Genomic DNA, 22,957 nt, shown 5'->3' with positions numbered 1-22,957 from the left:
TCAGCTCTCATTTTTTGCTGTCCTCTTCTGGTCCTGCTCCAACAGGTCCATGTCTTTCCTCTGTTGGGAACTCCAGAGCTACATGCAGTACTGCCCATGGGGTCCTAAGAGGACAGAGTAGAGGGAGACAATCACCTTCCTCAACCTGCTGGTCATGCTTCTGTCTTTGTAGCTCAGAATGCAACTGTCTTTCTCGGCTGCAAAGCCATCTTATATGTAATTTTTCAAGTACCAGTATCCCCAAGTTCTTTTCCACTGGAGAGCTATAAATCCATTCACCCCCCTAGCCTCCACTGATACAGCAGACTTCCTGAAAGCAGATGCAGAACGTTGCACTCATCCTTCTTGAACTTAATAGTGTTCTTATGGGTGCACTACTCAAACCTGTCCTAGACCCTCTGGATGGCATCCCGTTCCTCAAGTGAATCTACTGCACCACTCAGCTTAGTGTCACCTTGAAACTTCTTTTGAGTGCACTCAATGCCACTGTCTATGTCACTGATGAAGATATGAAATAGCATTGATCCTAGTATGGACCTTGAAGGATACCACTTATTATTGGTTTCCACTTGAACACAAAACAATTCTCTGTAACTCATTGGACTCGCCATCAAGTCATTTTCTTATCCAGCAGTCAATTTATCAGACCCATGTCTTTCCAATGTAGCAGCAAAAATATTGTGGGGGACTGTAGCAAAGGCCTTACAGAAGACTATGTAGATGACAACCCATAGCTCTGCCTTTGTCCGCTGGTACAATCATTCTATCATAGAAATACGCTTGCTTATTCAGGCACAATTTGTCCTTGGTGAAGCCATGTTGACTGTCTCTAATCACTTTTCACGTCTTCCATACATTTTGATGTGTTCCAGGGACATCTACTCCACTACCTTATGGATTGTGGAGGTGAGATTAGTGCTGAAAGGCTGAAAGCCTTATCTCATATTGGTTAGGTGAATGCTGGAGTAGTTTGTGAAAGTGCTCCCACCACTATAATAATGATAGTGTATTTGATATCATGATAACTGATGCATTGTAAAGAAAAGAAGCTCTACTTCATCAGCTGCCTGTCTTCAGAGTAAGGCTAGACAGACTGTTTCCCAAGAAGACACAAGTGCTTTACTTCCAACATTCCTTTTCTTAGCCAGTGAAGAATGATGGTCACCTAAGATAGTAGTTCCAGCTAATAGGGAGTTGTCATTGATTTTCCCAAATTTGGTATTAGGAGACCTCAATCATTGCACTAAGGCCAGATGCCCAATGTCTCTGTTTAATTGAGGTCTCTAGATTGTGAATTTCTGCCACAGTCAATATACCTAACCTAGTTACTTTTCAATACCACAAAATGAGCTTTGCAATGTCCTCTACATATCCTAGAGATTCATAAACTTCTGGGAAATATGACACAGAAACTATGGAAAAGACACGTCTCACACAGCAGTCAGGTAAGATATTCAAGATATTTCAATTATTATTAGAAATATATGTTTATATGACTGAATTAAGTGCTATTTCTGTTAAAATCTTTAGCCATCCTATAGCCATGTTAAGGACAGGTGGGTTTTATGTTTGTTTGTTTTTTGTTTGTTTTGGTTTGTTTTTTTTATTTTCTCTGTCCTCTGTTGTTTGACCCTATCTAATAACAGATGTGTAAGTGGGCTGAACCTCTACAGAGCTTACTCCAATATTCTGGGAGATACTGTGTCTTTGTATTCTTTCTACATGCCTTCTGTTCAATAGCAATGTAGCAGTACAATTTTCTTGGCATCACTCCTTGAAATAGGAGTCAGACTGTGGTTTTGCCATGTCTGTATGCACTGTGTGATGCATACATATGCGTATATTTAAAAACTTGCATATCCATGTACTGAAGCTGGCCAAAATCTGCAATTTTCAGAAAACACGATCAGAAAATCCCCTGTTTTGGTGGGGTTTTGTTTGTTTGTTTTTAAGAATTTTGAAAGCTGTTTGAAAAATCTCACCTAGGTTATGAGTACTCAGTCATAAAAATTGTGTTAAACCTTCTGTACTACTAATGACTAATTGCTAAGGACATAATAAGAAATTTAAGCTAAGACTGCAAGGTTCACATTTTTTTTTAAATTAAACAGTTAAGAACTAGAGTTTCCATCTAATAAACTTAACTTAAAAATCTGTAGTAAAATAAAGCCTGGAATGAAAAAAAAATGGATGTAAAATGTTTAAGTTATTTAAAACAGGAAGCGCTGGATCTTGAACACATTGTGAAGAGTTTTAAATATAAATAAAATTCCAATATATTTAATTATATGCAATTAAAATAGATTTCAACCCTCAAGCAACATTTGCTTTAAAACACTACTTACAGAGAAAGAAAAAATGGTAATGACTTCTAAATACTCCCGTGGCATCATTTAAAAACAATGCAGTGAATTTATTAAATTTTACATGGAAGATAAATATAATCAAATAGGAAAATGCTCATTTGGATTCAAGACCTCTTATCAGAAAACATTGTCACTGGTGTAAGGCAATTTTCTTTTTAGCAGATGTACAGAAAGAACACTAATGTATTTAGTGACAAAGGCATCAGTTTCACTTATATAGTGTTAACAACTACATGTTTAGTATTAGTTAGTAAAAGTAGGATGAATGGTATTGTTCATACTCTTTGGAAATGCACTTAGGAACATCAAAGAAAGATGTAGAATATGTGCAACAGATAGAAACAGAATAACCCTGGCCCCACTGGTACCCATTTTAAGTATCTAAAGAAAGGTACTAGTATACTGAATAATTCAAAACTTGTTTCCTGTGTAGAATATGGGAATAATTTTGAAATCACAATGAATTATAGAGTCATAGAACAGCCCAGGTTGGAAGAGACTTCAAAAAATCTTCTGGTTCAACCTTCAGTGGGAAAGAGACCCTTGACAAAATTTCCTAGCAGTGTCCAATTTCATCTTGAAAACTTCCAGTGATAAGCACTCTCTCATGTCTCCAAGAACATTCTTCCAGTGACTGATTCTTCTTATGGTAAAACAAAAACAAAAACCAAAAAAACTCTTTCCTATTTTTAGATGAAACATCTCCAAAGCAACTTATACTCAATGTCTCTTGTCTTCATTTGATTTACTGTAAAAAGAGAGCTATCATCTTTGTAGCTGCCTTCTAAGTACTGGAATACTGTGATGAGAGCCTTTTACTCTTCAGGGAGATGAGACTTAACTCCTTCAGGTTTTCATTATAGGGCTTTAATGGCCCTATCTGATTTGTAAGGGTGGAAGAGAAGAATATAGAAAGCAAAGGAACCCAGAAATGTAGAGATTTTGTTTTAGTAAAATTGTAGAATTTACCTCTTGATTTACGAATATACATCCTCAATGCTATTCTTGTGTATTGAACTGTTCAACCTTGCTTGCTATGCAAAAACTTGCCAGTGTTATGGTGCACCCTGAAGCGATGTCTTTATAACTATAGACAGGTACAAAATAGAAATGAAATGTTACATAGTTCAGCAGGATGTGCTGCAATTCTCTTACTGTGTTTTAGAAACAAAGCAAATAAATGTTCACAGCAGGAAATTACTAACTAGTCATTGTTTCAACTGTGTGCCTGTTCCTTAGAAGAATTTGCATTTAATAGAATCAAATAAAATTTACTCAGTTAAATAGTTTCCCACCTTGTATTTAATATTTAATGATAAGAATAAACAAATGCTTATATTTATATTTCACATCTATAAATGCATATGTATTTCTGTAGATTTACGGACACTGAAACAGATATCTGACACTTCTGGTTTTTTTAAACTTTAAATGTTTGTGCACTTGGTATCTTTCAGGAAAAAAATATCTCAAGTTAATTTTCAGAGTAAATAAAATAAACTACTCTAAATAATTGTGTTAATAATTCGTATTGGGGATGACCTAGGACACTTCACAAAGTTAAATAAATGACATTTATTTCAATTTGAGCTTAATTCTAGTCTTAGTTTAGTTACCTGAGTCTCTCTATGTAGCCAAATCCAAGGGCAAGCTCTAAAGTAAACTGAGGAGCTCTTTATAACATAGATTGTGATAACTGTGCTGGTTTTAATCCCAGGAACATAGGAAGCAGTCAGCTATATTTTCTCCTAGAAAAATATGAAAAAAGTTGGTCAAAATGTATAGCCCATCACAATTTTTGTTTGAATAGGCAAATTTAGTAAGAAATTCAGAGTTAATACTATGATGTTATTGTCAAATAAGTATTAAACTCAATCTCATAAAAAAATTGCAAAAGAAAAGTATTATGTGCTCTAAATTTGTTTCCTATTTGAAGGAAACTGGTCAAAATATTTTAAAATTTCAGGTCCTGAAAATGGTACTCAGCATTTCCACAGACACATTTAGGCACAGCATTCATATTGTAAAAAATTTGAATTATGCATATCACTAACTCCTACTACAATTTCATCAAAGATTAAAAAGAAGAACCCCAGAAAATATTTATTTAACAAGAGCAGTTACTTTGGTAAATCCAGTTAGCCACTGATGGTTACATGTTTTTCACTCATGTACAGTACTGAAACTGATTATTATTTACAAATGTACCCTAGAGAGGATGCTGTTCTAAAAATACATGAAGGAAGTTAAGATACTTCTGGTATATCATCTGTGACTGATTGGGCAGATAATATTTGTAGTTTTACAGTTTCTGCCACCTGATTAAAATTATTCCTCTATCAAAATCCCCATGTTACTAAAAGTCCCAACTTTTCTTTTTTTCTCTGATTTCTAGGTGTGGCATCTACTTTGTGTGCATTCTGGCCATCTTGGTCCTATAATAAGTGCTTGAACTTTTCTATATTTTCAGCATTATTTAACTGCTGTTAATTATTATATCTGACCTCTCATTGCTAGTCCAGAACACGCAGCCCTCCTACAGCCTGTGTGTCAGTGTCACGGATGCCTTGGCTGCTCAGAAAATTTCATACGGCAGTAGATGAATATATTTGAGCAGCTAAATATATCCCCTGGAAAATAAGATTATCCTAGAAATTTAGACACAAATTTCAGACTGACACACACCCATTTATGCTAATATTAGCTCAGAAACCATATATTCTCATTTCTGTTGACTACAAGGGGAGATTAGGGTAGCTACTTGAGATTTAGACCTCTAAACTCAGGTACTTAAGATGTCATGTATGAATTGTATTTCCACATTCAAAATGAATGCTTAACTAATTTAGCTACTTGAAAATTCCATTCAAAACAGACACTCAAATATACCAGGAAATTCTGAAAGTAAGAATGCTATTCCCAAGCTGACATAGTCATTAACCCAGATTTTTCACATTGGTCACATTTTTATAAGGCTTTACATTGTTAAAATGTTTTGTGTTCTTCAGTATTGTGACAAAATCTTGTAGGGAAAAGGAAACCAAACAAACAAACAAACCACACGCGCGCGCGCGCGCACACACACACACACACACACACACACACAAACCAAAAAAAAAACACCTGAAGAAGAAGGAAGTGTTCCAGGGAGGGCTGGCATGGTATACAATAATGATCATAGAATCAATTGGGTTGGAAAAGACCTCTGAGATCATCAAATCCAACTCTTAGTCCAACTTCAATCCATTTACTAGATCATGGCACTCAGTGTCACGTCCAATCTCAGTTTAAAAACCCTCAGGGATGGTGAATCCACGACCTCTTTGTGCAGGCCATTCCACCACCTCTTTGGGCAGGCCATTCCAATGCTTGATTACTCTCTCTATAAAGATTTTTTTCTGATAGCCAACTTAAATTTCACCTGGCAGAGCTTAAGCCCGTGCCCCCTTGTCCTGTTGCTGAGTGCCTGGGAGAAGAGACCAACTCTCAACTGGATAGAACTTCCCTTCAGGTAGTTCTAGACAGCGATGAGGTCACCTCTAAGCCTCCTCTTCTCCAGGCTAAACAACCCCAGCTCCCTCAGCCTCTCCCCATAGGCCTTGTGCTCCAGTCCCTTCACCAGCCTTGTTGCTCTTCTCTGGACCTGCTCCAGCACCTCAATATCCTTCCTGAACTGAGGGGCCCAGAACTGAACACAATACTCAAGGTGTGGCCTCACTAACGCAGAGTACAGGGGAAGAATCACTTCCCTGGTCCTGCTGGCCACACTATTTTTGATACAGGACAGGATCCCATTGGCCTTCTTGGCCACCTGGGCACACTGTTGGCTCATGTTGAACTTCCTGTCAATTAGTACTTCAAGGTCCCTTTCTGCCTAGCTGCTCTCCATGCACTCTGTGCCCAGCCTGTAGGGCTGCATAGGGTTGTTGTGGCCAAAGTGCAGGACCTGGCACTTGGCCTTATTGAACTTCATCCCATTGGAATCAGCCCATCTCTCAAGTCTATCCAAATCACTCTGCAGAGCCCTCCTGCCTTCCAGCAGGTCAACACTCCCTCCCAACTTGGTGTCATCAGCAAATTTGCTGATGATGGACTCAATCTCCCTCATCTAAATCATCCCAAGATCTTTGTGACCCTTCCTAGACTTTTCTTTGTTGGGTCAACATAAAATTTATTTATGTGATATCACATATAATTTGGCTAGAAGTTATGTTGAGATATGTGACATAATGCAGTCAGATTCTTGAAGACAGTCTGATGAAACAGAGAATATCTGACAATATCCACCTAAGGGTGTTAATAGAGCTGGCTGATGTCATTTTGAGACCACTCTCCTCAACCCCTGAGAAGTCATGGAAACATCCTAGAAGATTAGAAGAAGACTAATGTCACCTCCATCTTCAAGAAGGGCTTAAAGGAGGATCCAGGAAATTATAAGGCAAATCACACTTACTTCAGTCCCTAGGAAGGCTACAGTATGAAAACTCCTAAGGGCTATTACAAGGCAGATAAAGCACAACTGGTAAAAGTCAGGAAAGAGTCACCACTGGAAAATTGTGCCTGTAAACCAGATCATCTTCTATGACAAAGTAATCTGCTTGGTTGATAGGGTGTGAGCAGTGGACATTGTCTACCTGCATTTCTTCAGGGCTTTTAATATATTTTCCCACAAATTCCTCATGGAATAACACAAATGTTATGGTTTACAAGTGTTTGTGTGGTGGATAGGGAACTGGCTGACAGGCTGAACCCAGAGCATGGTGGTGGATAGCTCCCTTTCAAACTGGCAAACTGTCACAAATGGCGTCCTCCAGGGATCAATATTGTCAGCAATAGGACAAGAGAGTATGGGCTCAAGATCTGCCAGGCAAAATTTAAGTTGTATATAAAAAAAAATTCTTTCCAGAGAGAGTAATCAGGCATTGGAATGGCCTGCTTAGAGAGGTGGTGGATTCACCATCCCCGGAGATTTTTAAACTGAGATTGGACATGTCACTGAGTGCCATGATCTAGTAAATGGACTGGAGTTGGACCAAGAGTTGGAATTGATGATCTCAGAGGTCTTTTCCAACCCAATCGATTCTATGAATCTATTGTGACCAATGTTATTTATATCTTTTGCAAATGATCTGGATGGTGGGATCAAATATCTAAGAGAGGTACTTTGAAACCATTTTCTTCATGATGAAGACAAATCTTTAGACTTCACTGTGTCATTTACCAGGAGAGAGAAAGGTGGATGGAAGTAAGTTTTTTGTATTAGTCTGATAACAGAAGGGTGGAACTAAGGTACCTAGAGGGTTTTTTTTCTCTTGACCCAATAACTATACTGCACTATTGACTCCAGCTGATCACTTTAAATGTTTAGCTTTTTTTTTCCTTTTCTTTTCAATATAACAGCTATGAATTCCTGATTCAGCAATTTTGTTTCAACCTTTTGTCCTAGTTCAGCTGGAGGGACCAGCTAACCCTGTGTGGTGGTGATCAAACCTGTGTATTCCACCCCCTCTATTCATTCCCCAAGGACAATGGGCCATTAGCAGCAGCTGCCCAGGGAGCCATTATCACTTCACACCCAGCCTGAGGGGGGCGGAGCTGCCAATGGGCCATCAACAGCTCAACAACCCCTGGCTCCCAGAGTTAATCACCCATTGTGTGAGTCCCCGCCCAGGGGGAGGGACTGAGTGCTCCCTGAGGGTACATAAGTGGTGGGTAAGAAGACCTCGGGAACCTTCTTGTCGGATCCAGAGCAGCAGCAGGACCTCGACAGCAGGAGATCACCGCTCTCGCCCAGACCACAGCCCTCGCCCAGACCACAGCCCTCGCCTGAACCAACAGGTTTTTCTTTTCCTTTTGCTCTGGACTTGGGGGAGCCACAGGGGTCTCAGCACAAGGGCAAACAAACCCCCTTGGGTTTGTGCCCCAGGACACTGGGTTATACTGCTGGGGTATTGTGAGTTGAAAGCAATTTCCCTTGTGTATCAGTGTTGTTATTGTAATATTATTATTAAATTTTAGCTCTGACTTATAATCTCTCTCGTGGTGAGTTCATTTTCCCTTGCTGGTTCACCTTCAAACCAGCACATCTTTTGGCGCCCAACGTGGGGCCACGAGAGAGAAGTCAGAACTACAATTTCATTTTGTGTATTTGGGTACAGAAACTCCCTGACTACCATGTTGCTTGATGTATTCATGTGGATGGTGTATCTGGGCCTGTTCATATTTCGACACATGGGGAACCATGTGCCTGTTTTGATGCTCTCTTTAATACCAGGGAGAAGGATCAAAATTGCTTTATTAATATACTATGTTTATGTTGTCATAACATCAGAAGCAATGAATTTCATTGTTAATGTATATTCAGTCTGGTCTGCCTGTCCTGGTTTGGGTTGTTACCTCTGGGGTCTCATTAAAAATAGCACCCAGACTGTGGGGAAAACAGGCGGAGATGGTTACTTCCACCTTTTCACCTCTGCTACAACAATCATTGAAAATATTGAGCTTCCTTTTGATGTTAGGGACAGCATAATCCTACTGTTAGTGCTGTTAGTGTTGCTTTGTCTCCTCTGTACTGTATACACCATGTTTAGGGTCAGAACTGGGCTCTCTAAGGAGACTTGCTGGAGGCCTGCCCTGGGAGCGGATGATGTTGAGTGGCACGGGAAGTGGGAAGATATGGGCCAGTATTTGGAGACCTTCTCTCCTCAAATGATCTGGAAATTCACCCCGGAACAACTGCAGGACCCTGCCAAAATGCTAAGCTATGTGAAAGGAAGATGCTCTGGTAGTCCCAGAGATGTGCAGCTCACAGCAACCTGCTGGGCCCTGGCCACTGCCTACCGCACACTGCTTGGTGTGGTACAGCATCATCAGGAGGAGGAGGAAAGGAGCAAATCAACTAGCGCCATGTCCACCCAGACCATGACTGAGCCAGAGAGGAAGAGAGATACATCAACTAGCGCCATGTCCACCCAGACCATGACTGAGCCAGAGAGGAAGAGAGATACATCAACTAGCGCCATGTCCACCCAGACCATGACTGAGCCAGAGAGGAAGAGAGATACATCAACCAGCGCCATGTCCACCCAGACCATGACTGAGCCAGAGAGGAAGAGAGATACATCAACCAGCGCCATGTCCACCCAGACCATGACTGAGCCAGAGAGGAAGAGAGATACATCAACTAGCGCCATGTCCACCCAGACCATGACTGAGCCAGAGAGGAAGAGAGATACATCAACCAGCGCCATGTCCACCCAGACCATGACTGAGCCAGAGAGGAAGAGAGATACATCAACCAGCGCCATGTCCACCCAGACCATGACTGAGCCAGAGAGGAAGAGAGATACATCAACCAGCGCCATGTCCACCCAGACCATGACTGAGCCAGAGAGGAAGAGAGATACATCAACCAGCGCCATGTCCACCCAGACCATGACTGAGCCAGAGAGGAAGAGAGATACATCAACCAGCGCCATGTCCACCCAGACCATGACTGAGCCAGAGAGGAAGAGAGATACATCAACCAGCGCCATGTCCACCCAGACCATGACTGAGCCAGAGAGGAAGAGAGATACATCAACCAGCGCCATGTCCACCCAGACCATGACTGAGCCAGAGAGGAAGAGAGATACATCAACCAGCGCCATGTCCACCCAGACCATGACTGAGCCAGAGAGGAAGAGAGATACATCAACCAGCGCCATGTCCACACAAACCATGGAGGAGCCAGAAGGACAACAGAAACCGATAGCAGTTGCCCCTGTCCAGAAAAGAAAATCAAAGACCAAATCAGTTCGTATAGTGCATGACGAGGAAGAGTCAGGACCTTCACCTCAAGCAGAAGAAATGGAGCCAGAAATAATCACCCGGTCCCTATCCCTGGGAGAGCTGCGTGAGCTCCAGAGAGAGTTCACACGACAGGCAAATGAGTCCATCTTGACCTGGCTACTTCGAATCTGGGATGCTGCAGCCAATGATACAATTCTAGATGGGAGTGAGGCAAGGCAGCTGGGATCCCTGTCTCGAGATGTTGTCATTGATCAGGGCATTGGAAAGAGACAGGAAACTCTCAGCCTCTGGCGGCGACTGTTGTCAAGCGTGAGGGAGAGATATCTTTGTAAGGAGGACCTCCACGTACAGCAAGGACAGTGGAACACGATGGAACAAGGTATCCGGTGCTTAAGGGAATTAGCCGTACTGGAGATAATCTTTTCAGAGGATGAGAGATTCCCTAAAAGTCCAGATGGTGTCCAGTGCACATCCCAGATGTGGTTAAAATTTGCACGACTTGGGCCAGAAATGTATTCTCGCTACCTTGCAACATTGCAGTGGAGAGAGGGAGAAGACAAGGTGGGTGCACTGGTCAGCAAACTCAGGATTTATGAAGACACTGTCACTGCTCCATTACGAGCCCATGTCTCAGCTGTGGAAACAAAACTGGCTGAACTGGAAGAGAAGATTAAGGAAGGACTCTTCCATATCTCTCCAGAACAAACAAGAGTCTCCGCCATCAGAAGCAGGCGTCTTCCAGCTAAGGAGAAAGGGTACACTCCACGCGGCAATCTGTGGTTTTACCTCCATGAGCATGGAGAAGATATGAGGAAGTGGGATGGGAAACCCACCTCTTCCTTAGCAGCTCGGGTACGTGAATTGCAAAGAGGCACAACTAACACAGGGAATTCTTCAAGGTTGAAGGCTGCTCCGGTCTCTCGTGGGCAAGGCTCCAGACAGTATAGGAATGATGATGTTATGCCCGATCCTCTTGAAGGAACCTCCCGGTCATATTCACGGGGAGAGCGCAGTGAATACCATGACCAGAACTAGGGGGGCCCTGCCTCTAGCCAGGTAGAGGAGAGGGACAATCGGGTTTATTGGACTGTGTGGATTCGGTGGCCTGGCTCATCAGACCCACAGAAATACAAAGCTTTAGTGGACACTGGCGCACAATGCACGTTGATGCCATCAGGATACGTCGGGGCAGAATCCATCTCTATTTCTGGGGTAACAGGGGGATCCCAACAGCTGACTGTACTGGAAGCTGAAGTCAGCTTGACTGGCAAGGAATGGCATAGACACCCCATTGTGACTGGTCCAGAAGCCCCGTGTATCCTTGGCATAGACTACCTGAGAAATGGATATTTCAAAGACCCAAAGGGACTGCGTTGGGCCTTTGGCATAGCTGCTGTGGAGACAGAGGAAATCAGACAGCTGAGCACCTTGCCTGGCCTCTCAGAGGACCCTTCTGCTGTAGGACTGCTGAAAGTTGAAGAACAATTGGTACCGCTGGCCACAGCCACAGTGCACCGTCGGCAATACCGCACTGACCGAGACTCTGTGACCCCCATACACAAGATGATTCGTGAGCTGGAGAGCCAAGGGGTGGTCAGCAAGACTCACTCACCCTTTAATAGCCCCATATGGCCAGTACGAAAGTCCAGTGGAGAGTGGAGGCTGACGGTGGATTACCGTGGTCTCAATGAGGTCACACCCCCCCTGAGTGCCGCTGTGCCGGACATGCTGGAGCTTCAGTATGAGCTGGAGTCCAAGGCAGCCAAGTGGTATGCCACCATCGACATTGCCAATGCCTTTTTCTCCATTCCATTGGCAGCAGAGTGCAGGCCGCAGTTCGCTTTCACCTGGAAGGGGGTGCAGTACACCTGGAATCGACTGCCCCAGGGGTGGAAACACAGTCCCACCATTTGCCATGGACTGATCCAGACTGCATTGGAAAAGGGTGAGGCTCCAGAACATCTACAGTACATCGATGACATCATTGTATGGGGGAACACAGCAGGGGAGGTTTTTGAGAAAGGAAAGAAGATAATCCAGATTCTCCTAAGAGCTGGTTTTGCCATTAAACGAAGTAAGGTCAAGGGACCTGCTCAGGAAATTCAGTTCCTAGGAGTGAAGTGGCAAGACGGGCGTCGTCAGATTCCAACAGAGGTGATCAACAAAATAGCAGCTATGTCCCCACCGACCAGCAAGAAGGAAACTCAGGCTTTCCTAGGCGCCGTGGGCTTTTGGAGGATGCATATCCCTGAGTACAGTCAGATTGTAAGCCCTCTCTACCTTGTGACACGGAAGAAAAATGATTTCCAGTGGGGCCCTGAACAACAACAAGCCTTTGAGCAGATTAAACAGGAGATTACCCATGCAGTAGCCCTTCGGCCAGTCAGGACAGGACAGGATGTGAAGAATGTGCTCTACACTGCAGCCGGGGAGAATGGCCCATCCTGGAGCCTCTGGCAGAAAGTACCTGGGGAGACTCGAGGACGACCACTGGGATTCTGGAGCCGGGGATACAAAGGATCTGAGGCCAGCTACACCCCAACTGAGAAAGAGATCCTGGCAGCTTATGAAGGAGTTCGAGCTGCCTCAGAAGTGATTGGCACTGAGGCACAGCTCATCCTGGCACCCCGACTACCAGTGTTGGGCTGGATGTTCAAAGGAAAAGCTCCTTCTACCCATCACGCCACTGATGCCACATGGAGTAAGTGGATCGCTCTGATCACGCAGCGAACCCGTATAGGGAATCCTAATCGCCCTGGGATTTTGGAAATCATCACCAACTGGCCGGAAGGTGAGAGTTTCGGATTGTCCTCTGAAGAAGAAGAGGAGCAGGTGACACGAGCTGAGGAGGCCCCACCATATAACCAGCTACCAGAAGAGGAGAAGCGATATGCTCTCTTCACAGATGGCTCCTGCCGCATTGTAGGGACAAGCCGGAAATGGAAAGCAGCTGTATGGAGTCCTACACGTCGAGTTGCAGAAGCGACTGAAGGACAAGGTGGATCAAGTCAGGTCGCAGAGCTGAAAGCTGTTCAGCTGGCTTTGGATATCGCCGAACGAGAGAAGTGGCCAAGACTCTACCTTTACACTGACTCGTGGATGGTGGCCAATGCTCTGTGGGGATGGCTGGAGCGCTGGAGAAAGGCCGGCTGGCAGCGCAAAGGGAAACCCATCTGGGCGGCTGAGATGTGGCAGGACATTGCTGCCCGGGTAGAGAAGCTGAGTGTGAAGGTCCGTCACGTAGATGCTCATGTACCCAAGAGCCGGGCTAATGAGGAGCATCGTAACAACGAGCAGGTGGACCGAGCTGCCAAGATTGAAGTCTCTCAGGTAGATCTGGATTGGCAGCATAAAGGTGAATTGTTTCTAGCCCGATGGGCCCATGATGCCTCTGGTCATCAGGGCAGAGATGCGACATACAGATGGGCTCGTGACCGAGGGGTGGATCTAACCATGGACAGTGTCTCACAGGTTATCCATGACTGTGACACATGTGCTGCCATCAAGCAGGCCAAGCGGGTGAAGCCTCTATGGTATGGTGGACGGTGGTCGAAATACAGGTATGGGGAAGCCTGGCAAGTTGACTACATCACACTTCCCCAAACACGCCAAGGCAAGCGCTACGTGCTGACCATGGTAGAGGCAACCACTGGATGGCTGGAGACATACCCCGTATCTCACACCACTGCCCGGAATACCATCCTGGGCCTTGAGAAACAAGTCCTGTGGAGACACGGCACCCCAGAGAGAATAGAGTCTGACAACGGCACCCACTTCAAGAACAGTCTCATAGACACCTGGGCCAGAGAGCACGGCATTGAGTGGGTGTATCATATCCCCTACCATGCTCCAGCTGCCGGGAAAGTTGAGCGATGTAATGGACTGCTGAAAACAACCTTGAAGGCGTTGGGTGGGGGAACTTTCAAACACTGGGAGCTGCATTTGGCAAAGGCCACCTGGTTGGTCAACACCCGGGGCTCCATCAATCGAGCTGGCCCTGCCCAATCAGAACTCTTGAATACTGTAGATGGAGATAAAGTCCCTGTGGTCCATATGAGAGGTATGTTAGGAAAGACTGTTTGGGTTAGTCCCACCTCAAACAAAGGCAAACCCATCCGAGGGATTGTCTTTGCTCAAGGACCTGGTTGCACTTGGTGGGTAATGCAAAAAGATGGAGAAACACGTTGTGTACCACAAGGGGACCTAATTTTGAGCGAGAAGAGTTTGTAATGTTTCATTGTATATATGTGTATATATATGTATAGGTAAAAAGGGGGTTAATTTGGGAATGACTAGATGGAGTGGAATAAGGGGTGGATAATGTCCTAGTTCAGCTGGAGGGACCAGCTAACCCTGTGTGGTGGTGATCAAACCTGTGTATTCCACCCCCTCTATTCATTCCCCAAGGACAATGGGCCATTAGCAGCAGCTGCCCAGGGAGCCATTATCACTTCACACCCAGCCTGAGGGGGGCGGAGCTGCCAATGGGCCATCAACAGCTCAACAACCCCTGGCTCCCAGAGTGAATCACCCATTGTGTGAGTCCCCGCCCAGGGGGAGGGACTGAGTGCTCCCTGAGGGTACATAAGTGGTGGGTAAGAAGACCTCGGGAACCTTCTTGTCGGATCCAGAGCAGCAGCAGGACCTCGACAGCAGGAGATCACCGCTCTCGCCCAGACCACAGCCCTCGCCTGAACCAACAGGTTTTTCTTTTCCTTTTGCTCTGGACTTGGGGGAGCCACAGGGGTCTCAGCACAAGGGCAAACAAACCCCCTTGGGTTTGTGCCCCAGGACACTGGGTTATACTGCTGGGGTATTGTGAGTTGAAAGCAATTTCCCTTGTGTATCAGTGTTGTTATTGTAATATTATTATTAAATTTTAGCTCTGACTTATAATCTCTCTCGTGGTGAGTTCATTTTCCCTTGCTGGTTCACCTTCAAACCAGCACACCTTTGCATATCTTTCACTTCTTGCAGTCATTTATGACCATGGACACTCTATATCCCATTTGTTTAACTGACCTTAGCTTTTCCGGCAGCAGTGGCTTGTCTGGATTCAAGATGATGCAGAGTTACAACCACTTTTGCTTTTTTGATATAAGCTTTGGTTTCATTAAGATTCTACTAGATAAAGTAATATAGCTCTGGCTTCTTTTTATGCATGTCATTGATTAGATATTGTGTTTTTTCTTGAAAGGGACCTTATTAAAAAAAAAAGGAGGGTGACTTTTTACAAGGACTCATAGTGATCAGCTGAGGGGCAATGGTTTTACACTGAAAGAGGATAGATTTAAATTACATATAAGGAAGAAATTCTTTATGAGGAGGGTAGTGAGAAACTGAAACATGTTGCCCAGATAAGTTGTGGATTCCCTATTCTCTGTGGTGTTCAAGGCCTGTTTGGATAGGTCTTTGAGCAACCTGGTCTAGTGGAAGGTGTCTGAGCACATGACAGTCATGTTGGAACTAGATGATCTTTAAAGGTTCATTCAAATACAAACCATTCCATTATTCTGTAATTCTACATTCTAAATATCTGCTATTTTAAACATTTTAGAAAGCAATGTCACTGAGAAGTGAGATTGTCTCCTTTAGGTTTTAATTTTTATGTGTTATTGCATCTGGAGGCATATATGTTAAAACACACTTTGATGGACTCAGTGAGGAAGTTCTAGCAACATGTTGGTCATTTGGATCAAGATTTTAGTTTACATTTTATTGTTCTTGTGAGACAACCAACTTCAACAACTATCTATAGATAATTGTTCAATGATATTTTAAACCACAAGACCTAATGCCTGTTCCCATTGGGGAAGGCAAAGAGTGAGGAATTGCTCTTTATATAAGGGAGTCAATGGACAGGAGTTGAGCAAGCTGACAGCTTGTGTTGATATGCATATGTGCTACATACTGACAATGATGACGAAGGAGATGAGGCTTTCTTCAGAAGACCAGAATATCTGCTAGAGGGACAGCCCAAAAAAGACACTGATGACAACTGCCTGACACAGATGGTCAATGAACCAATGCGGGGAGGTTTTCTGCTAGACATCATACTTACTAACAAGAGATGAGAAGGACGGAAGCATCCTTGGCTGTAGTTACCGTGAGACTGTGTTCATAATCCTGAGAGGAGAGAGCAGTATCTCAGTCCTGAATGTTATAAGAACAGACTTTGCCCTGTTCATTTATATGTTTGGAAGAATCCCACGGAATATGGTACTGAAAAAATGAGGGGTAGAGGACAGTTATTTGATTTTCATGGCTGAAGAACAGTCCATACTGATGAGAAGCAACTCAAGCAAAGACAGAAGGAAGTATGGATGTGTGAACAAGGACTAAGTTTAAACACAAAAAGGAAGCATTAAAGAAATAAATTCAGGAACAGATGACCAGACAGAAAAACAGAGACACTGTCTAAGCATGCAGGAATGTTGTTGAAACAGTATACTTTTGTGTGTGTGTGTGTGTGTGTGTGTGTCTGTGTGTGAGTATGTGTGTGTGTGTGAGTATGTGTGTGTGTGTGTGTATTCAAACATGGGAATGGGTTGGTCAGAATGGTTCTGGAATCTCCATCCCTGGAGGTATTCAAAACCCAACTGGACACAGTCCTGGGCAGCCTTCTTTAGCTGACCTTGCTAGGTCTTCAACAGTAACTTACAGCCTTCATCATTTTGTTATTCTGGGACTCTATTATTGCATATACAGTTATCTTTTCTTGACCCAGGTGAAGTTAGACTATCAATGCAGAAAAACTGAAAAATGCACGCAATAAGCCACAACTCTTCTTTTACAGTACTTTTTAACCATATGTGTTAGATTTTCCACTCTTGTCTAGAAATATATATAAATATATAGAATATGTGCATGTGAGCTATCAGATTTCCTGATGGAAAACACAGAATAAAGTCAGTAAAACTACCAAGTTTGGGTAAATAGCTGAGCTATTAACAGTGACAAATTACCAATGATGTTGCATTTTATTGGATATAGGACATCCTGTAGGAAACTCCTCTTCCACCACATGCAAAAGGGAACTGATATAATTGTATTGCTTCCTCTTGTATTGAAAACCCCATCTATTCATCTTCAGCCAAATTCTACCCACCATGTAACACTTTTAACAAACTCCCGCTTTCTGTTTTTTTCCTGATTCTGAAGTTCTCACAGTTTCAAAGTGTTTTGCCACTTTTAGAAATATGTTACTCAGATCCTTGAGCAAAATTCTAAATTTCCAGTTCAACTGTGACTTTAAATTCAGAGTGCTCAAGCAAATTCATTTAAGCCATATGCAGAAATAGCAATGTCTTGATAAAATAAAAAAGACCAAATGCAATAAGGAAGAGTTGCACTTTGGTCTGCTTTCCACAACTGGCCAGAGACACATCTTTTGGCATTGTATGCATCAAATAGGAGAGTTACAACTCTGAAAAGCAAGGCATACTCTCAGTGGTCTAAGTGTAAATGGTACTTTTAAATGGGGAGATAGGTAGGTAGGTAGTCTAGATGTCATTTTCTGCAATTCAGCATGTGCAGAAAACATTACCTCTCATAAGAATGTCAAAGAAGCTACGGAATTTGATGGCATGTGTCAAGTCTTGGGCACCTGTTTGAACTCAAACCGTTCTTAATTCCTGTCTAGTTGTTATGTAAAATTTCTTTATTCAGGATATGTATTTGTACCTTTATTTACTACTGCTGTACTCATTTACTTTAGTTAAGAGTCTGTGGGGAATTAATGTATATATATATTTTTTTTTTTATTTTTGTTTACTTTTTCCCCCCCTTCTTTTTTTTTTCCCATAGCAACAAAATTCCAAATGGATTCAACTAATTTTTTGAGGTTTTTCCCTCGTCTGATGAAAGTTGACACTTTTTCCCTTCTTATTATATATATATACATATCATTTTTTTCCTAGATCTATGTAAATAAGCAGTTTATACCATGCATCAAAAAAGATACCATTCCTATTTTTTCAACAAATGCCCAAGACAATGAGCAAATATATTGATTTCTTCAGAGATTTCTGCAATTTTTATTTTATCCTCTTCCACATTGAACTCTGTTTCTGGTCAATTTATGAATAAAAATAAGAATGTTGAAATACTTAAATAATGCAAATTGTATTACTAGCAAAGTTATTTCAGATAATTGAGAGATTAAACTGGTTTAGGGGAGACTAGTATATACTCTAAAACTCGTCATAATGAATATTTTACAGAGATGTTTCTGTCAATAGATGTTACTGACACTAGAAGTGATTTAAATGAAAATTGTTTAAAATGTGTAACTCAGATCAGTCTGGGATTTCAGTTTTAACTTCTTTCCTCATCTCCATCTTTTGGTTTAAGTAAATATGTTGTATATATACAAATATATATATCTACGGCGATAATAAATGTAACATCAGCTTTGAAATGCTGTTTTCATACAATTTGTTATTTAATTGCTGATTTGGATTTTTAACAGAACCATTTTGAAAGCTCTGTAACACCTTCTTTCAGGTTCAAAATCTAAATACGGATTGTATTTTGGAAATGGAATTGCAGACTGAAGAGACATTTCATTTTTGAAACTGCTGACAGAAACATAACTTGTCAATCTGACTGTAAACCTTTATTATATTGCAATACTACCTCTATTAACCTGAAAAATGGTCAGAACTGATCCTTTTTCTCATGTAGGGCTAGAGCTCTCTTTGTTTCCTTGTCTTTTTTTCCTTGAATTTGTATTTCTTGGGTCATATTTATTATGTTATGTTATATTTCTTGAGAAAAAAAAAGAAAACAACAAAACATTAGCCTGGATGCTATAAGTGGTATTAGAGTAGTAATGTTTAAAAAAAAAAAAAAGAGAAAAAAAGGCAGCAATAAATATAAATACATTGACATACTCCTTTTAGCTGCAGATTTTAATTTGTATGGATGTCATAAGAGCTAGCTTACATGGACATCCCAATAATGTTGGGGATGCAGACAGAAAACAGAGTGACAGAGAGAGAAAGGAGGGGATAGGAGAGGGTAGAGACTGGACATCGATGTTCCTGAGTTTCATAAACTGGAGACATGCTCAAGGCTCTGCCACTGCCATTGCTCATTACTGACACCTAGGGAAATTGGATATCATTTTAGGACTCCCCACAGGCTAAGGTTGCATGGTCCAGAAGCTCTCTTAACTTACAGGTCTTTAAGGAACCAGGTTCACTGAGTTTTGATTCACCATAAGGCTTGACTTGACACTAATCCCCGCTCCCCCCTTTCTGAATAAAAGTTAGGTTACTCCTGGTGCAGTTATATTTATGGACAACGTCAGTGTCACACGTTGGCTGGCTGCGAGGTGAATTCCCAGTCTTTTCCCAGCGAGGCAGAGACAAGGGGGTGAATGACTCACATGGCACAGGATGGAGACTTTTTCATGGGGGAAAAGCAGACTCTCTCTCACTTCTCATTCTTTGTTCAAAAAGAAGGAAAAGCTGGGAGTTGGGGAGTGGTGATAATTCCTAGGAATCTCCTTGCAGTTCAAGAGAGTCCCCAGGAAGAAAAGGTCTATGGTGTGTCCTGAAGCAGCTGTGACACACCTCCCCCCCCCTTTCTCTCTTTCTGAAGCTCAGGGTGCCCAGTGATGGAGGGGGGAAGGCAAGGAGCAGAGCCAGAAAAGAGCTCTCGCCAGTTTAGCAAACAGTGGCTCTTTTCCTGCAGCTGCCCAAAACCAAAAGTAAAGCCAGCACTCAGGGAAAAACCTCTCCCACCCCCAGGTGCTGGGGCTCTGTTTCTCACCTCCACCCCACCATTCAATTGGAGTTTGAAGTCATCAGCCATCTTTTGTCCTCAGTCCTGGCACTTCAATGCCCAAACCTTTGTGCTAGTAGGGTGAGAAAAATTCTCTGAGGGACTCCTCCTAACACCACCTGCCTTTGTTTGAACCTTTAACACTTTCCTAATGACCTCTCTGTGTAATCTCACCATCCCCTGTGTGTCAGTGCCAGTGACTCAATGCCAGCTACAGGGGACACTGGTATTAGAGACTGGGTGCCAGTTGCTGGGATTAGACCAGGGGTATGGACCCCTCTGGCCTACTACCTGAAATACTGGAGTCAGTGGGATCTTTAATCTCCAGCCACTGGGGTGATAGCAGTGTGTGTCCCAAAAATACCAGCTGCTTGGGATTAATGAGAGGCTCAGTGCTGGAGCAGGACCACAGGTCACAGTTCATGGGCTGGATGACAGCTTCTGGGGTGTGTCTGTGTCTTCCCCAAACCTGCTGCATGTGTAGGACCAAATGGTGAGTTGAGGACCCATGGGGCGAGTGAGGTGGGCTGGGATCTGTGCAGAGGTGCTTGGTAGGCAGAGAGGTGGTGCCAGTGTTCAGGGGATCCGTGAATGTGTGTGTGAACCCAGGGACTGGTGTGTGTGCTGCCCTACTGCCCTTCTGCCTCTGCCAACACAAGAGGAGAAGGGGAGGTGTCTGTTTGTGACTGTGTCTAGTGTGACTTCTGAACGTGAGGGTTGCTGGGGAGAGAGCCTTGTATGATACTTTCTGTGTAGTCACAGTTCTGGCCACGTGAGTGTCCTGTGTGCATGTATCTGGGATAGACAGTCACTATTTCAGCCACCTCCAACCACAGCACATGGAGCTGTGTAAGTCCTCCATATCAGCTCATTTCATATTTCTGTTTTCAAGAAACTGGGAAATACATAACTGAAATTCAACTTCTAGAGCTGTACTCCTAACCTGTAGGTACTACAGCACTGGGCTTGACTGCTTTACTTTTTGAATCCACTGATTCATACTTAAAGTACAAATTTTTAGAGGGTCATCACTAAAGATTGTGTTTATCAGAAGATGAAAACACATAACCAGACTTCTTTTTGTTCCTTACTCATGTCTAGAGTATCTAGACCCACCAGAGTACAAAGCAAAAGCTTGAGCATTACTCAGAGTGGCCAGCTGCCACTCTAAAATGATCTGGTATTTTAAAGGCCCTGAGTGAGAGCTGTCAGCTCCCAGGGAATGTCTTAGCTGCCATGTACCTTTATTAAGGTTGGCATATTTATGACTAAGCAAGAGAAGTGAGTCTCTAGCAGTGTGCCATTTCAGTTTGCAGAAACCTAAAGATGGGTGAGTGCTGACAAAACATCAGGGTGTAAAAACTTGTTAAGCCCTAGGTGTCTAATAGCATATGATATGTGCTGTATTAGCTGCTCTGCCTGAAGATTACCCATCACTTCAGTACAACAAAGGTCTCCCAAAGATGCAGCACCACATCTCACAGCCCTGAGTAGCCAACTCACAGAACCTAGGATGTCCAAAAGGGTAGCATAGTTTGGTTTTGGCCAACTGCGTCGAGCCATACCTGTCTAACTTTAGGTTAGAGAGTTGTACAGACTCCACTGACTAGAATTTGTTGTGTAAGACTCTTAGATTTCCGGTCTTGTATGTATACCCTATATAGACATGAGTGCAGCTATTTGGTGTTAAGTATACATAATCTACAACTTTTGTGGAGATTTTCAAAGTATCAAGATACTGAAAGCTTCCAGGACAGCTGCTTGTATACCTCTGACAATTCCATTTGCCATGTAAATACACATAAATAAAAATGGAATAAAACAACCTCAAATGAAACATAAAGTAGACCACCCTTATTTTTGCCTTTTTTTATATTTTTAATTTTATCTATATTTAATGTAATTTTAGCAAACTGTTAAACAAATAACCCTTAATTAAAAAAAATTTTAAAAATTTACAAAAAAATACCCAACCAATCAACCAAAACTGCAAACAAAACTGAAAATTTCATTATCTGCAACTTTAGGTTAGTGCTTGTCATTAAAAATAATTTTACTTTCTGAGCTGTATCATGTTTCACTTGTTTGCTTGGCTTATTCCAAGTAAATCATTGGGAGCGGCATATTACTTAAAAATACGTTCAAACACAAAAAAGTGATAATAAATACTCAGTCTGCAGGAACTATTGAAGAAAGTGTTCTGTAGATGAAAATCTTTCAGTTGAATTCTGGTGCCACCAGCTTTCTTAATTTTCAGTTTATAATATTTGTATTGACTACAAAATGATACTGTAGGTAATAGTAGTTAACTATGCCTTAGATTAATTGGGTGTTTTTTGTAAAAAAAGAATTTCAAAAATCTGAATTCAAATTATTTCAAGCTAAATTATTAATATATCTTTATTAGATATTTATGTCTCAATTTCCTTTTGGTTCTTAGAAATGCTGCTGTCTGGCAGTACTAGTGCCCTTTTTTGAGTTCTTATTACTTTTCCTCTTTTACTTCTCCTTCCCTTTCTCATTTTGCTTTATTTTATTAATATTCCACTTCTGTTTTAATTTCCACTTTCCTCTTTTATTTTTCCTTCCTTCCTTCCTTCCTTCCTTCCTTCCTTCCTTCCTTCCTTCCTTCCTTCCTTCCTTCCTTCCTTCCTTCCTTCCTTCCTTCCTTCCTTCCTTCCTTCCTTCCTTCCTTCCTTCCTTCCTTCCTTCCTTCCTTCCTTCCTTCCTTCCTTCCTTCCTTCCTTCCTTCCTTCCTTCCTTCCTTCCTTCCTTCCTTCCTTCCTTCCTTCCTTCCTTCCTTCCTTCCTTCCTTCCTTCCTTCCTTCCTTCACACTTTCCTTCCCTGCTTCTCTCTTTGGCAGATACACACAGTTTTTTGTTTACTTATTGACAGGTACTCCATGCAAACATGAACAGTATTATTTATTGGCCATGTCTTTGCTGCAAAATAAAAAGGATCCAAGTATCTATTACGTTCTTGTCTAATCTACCTTTACTGAGGGGCCTTG

At 42.5% G+C, this 22,957-nt stretch overlaps 1 long non-coding RNA gene across 2 annotated transcripts in view; it reads left to right on the top strand.

The window, feature by feature from the left end:
- Nucleotides 1-22,957, top strand: part of LOC139669663 (uncharacterized) — a 31,165-nt gene that overhangs the window by 1,210 nt on the left and 6,998 nt on the right. Inside the window, exons 2-3 of one of the 2 annotated variants that reach the window (XR_011697302.1) lie at nt 1,378-1,445; nt 7,767-7,911. This is a non-coding gene — a long non-coding RNA (uncharacterized lncRNA). Of the gene's footprint in view, nt 1-1,377; nt 1,446-7,766; nt 7,912-22,957 lie in introns of those variants that run through there. The other variant, XR_011697301.1, reaches the window with a different exon arrangement.

The sequence above is a fragment of the Pithys albifrons genome, chromosome 1 (assembly GCF_047495875.1).
Source record: "Pithys albifrons albifrons isolate INPA30051 chromosome 1, PitAlb_v1, whole genome shotgun sequence".
Taxonomy (NCBI): Eukaryota; Metazoa; Chordata; class Aves; order Passeriformes; family Thamnophilidae; genus Pithys; species Pithys albifrons.
The sequence above is the reverse complement of the archived record's forward strand: the minus strand, read 5'-3'. Positions and strand labels throughout refer to the sequence as shown.